The sequence below is a fragment of the Myotis davidii genome, unplaced genomic scaffold, assembly GCF_000327345.1.
Source record: "Myotis davidii unplaced genomic scaffold, ASM32734v1 scaffold1257, whole genome shotgun sequence".
In the NCBI taxonomy this organism is placed as follows: domain Eukaryota; kingdom Metazoa; phylum Chordata; class Mammalia; order Chiroptera; family Vespertilionidae; genus Myotis; species Myotis davidii.
Window position 1 is genome coordinate 45,276 of NW_006288541.1, and position 1,769 is coordinate 47,044.

The 1,769-nt window shown below is 51.6% G+C and overlaps 1 long non-coding RNA gene across 1 annotated transcript in view; it reads left to right on the plus strand.

Moving 5' to 3' along the window:
• Window positions 1-1,769, plus strand: part of LOC102762808 — a 17,324-nt gene that overhangs the window by 14,575 nt on the left and 980 nt on the right. The window lies entirely within an intron of this gene.

Below are 1,769 nucleotides of genomic sequence, written 5' to 3' on the forward strand. Positions count from 1 at the left end.
AATTCCCACACAGGAAGATGTGTTTGGGGGAAATCCACCTTCCTTGGGGGAAATGAACTGTCCTGTGCAGGAATTCTTTTTCCTGTGGGTGAACACATCTTCCTGGAGAGGAATCTTTCTCCCTTTGGGAGTACACATCTTTCTGTTTTGGAATGCACTGTCCTATAGGGGATGCACCTTCCTGTAGGGTAACACTTCTTCCTGTGGGGAAATCCTTCTTCCTGTGGTTGATTTGGAGAGTGGAAGGTTCTGTGTTTCACAGTAGAATATTGTTAGGTTAGGTGGCTCAGAAGGCGGCGCAAGAAATAGAGACTCCAGTGAATCAGAAAAGAAAGGAAAGGAAAAGGTTTATTTCTGCGTCCCTGGGAGACCCACCTACCCCAAAAGATAGGGCACTGTGGATTCACAGCAACAGGTAGGGGGGCGCTTCTTTTATACTGCTGTTGGGTGAGGGGCCGGGACATGAACTGACATATTCCGTTGAGGAAGTTTCAGCTGCAGGGGTCAGCCAGGTATTCAGGAATGAGTCAGTATCTGTATGGGGGTCGTGGAGAAGCCAGTATCTGTGTCTGGCACGCTGATCTGCCAGAAATGCCAGGGGAAGTCCATTGTCTCATCACATGTCTGCATGTATCCGATCCTGGGCTCTCTCCAACCTAACATCCCGGCCTTTTGGTGATAGGGGACGGCGACTCGTTCTGACTGCTTCTAGCTGGCTAAGGGCGATGAGGGGGGCATTTAAAGGCCAGGGTTAGGCAGAGGCCCATTGGAGGGGAGCCAAGCATAGGGATGGAGCAGGAGCTGATTCACAGTCACTCATGACATCTCTGTGATCTGAGAGCGGATGAACTTGAGGAGGCAGGGGGCTAGGAGAAAAAAGACACAGATGAGAATCAGGGGCCCTATCATGGGTAGGACCCAGGTAGCTAAGGGGCTTTGGAACCAGCCGGAAGGAGAGTTGTCCTGAAAGGATCCTGCATGTAGTTTTTCACTCAGCTTAGTCAGGGTCTGCACGTTTACATTTTGCTCCACTACTCCGGACTCGATGTAGTAACAGCATTCTTCCTGAAGGAATATGCAGGTTCCTCCTTTTTCTGCAGTCAGAAGGTCTGAGGCGAGCTGGTTCTGTAGGGCTACTTGGACTACTGATGTCACTTGCTGCTGTAGGGAGGCTAAAAGAGGTGGTAGTAGACTCCAGGGCTAACTGGAGCTTGTCATTAAAGTACTGAGCAGTGACCAGAGAACCAAACAATTGAAGAGGAGAAAAGGAGGGGAGTTTAATGCTGAATTCTCAGGCAAGACCCACCAGCCCAAAAGGTGGGGCCAGTGATTTCGCACCCCCAGGGAGGGAGGGGCTTCTTTTTTATACAGGTGTTTGGTGAGGGGCAGGGGCCTGAGCTGAGGAAGTCTCTGCCACAGGGATCATCACGGTATTCAGCTGAGGAAGTCTCTGTCACAGGGGGTAGGCAGGGTATTCAGGAAGGAGTCAGTATCTGTGTGGGGGTTGTGTGGATAACAGGAAGGAGAAGCTGGTATCTGTGTCTGGCACATTGATCTATTAGAAATTCCAGGAAGGGTTCCATTATCTCATCACACGTTTGCATGTATCCAATCCTGGGCTCTCTCCAACCTAACATATCGGCCTTTTGGTGATAGGGGATGCAGACTCGTTCTGACTGCTTCCAGCTGGCCAGGGCAACTAGGCGGGGGCGGGGGGGGGGGGTAGCGGTTAAAAAGCCAGGGTCAGGCAGAGGCAGGTGCGGGGGGGG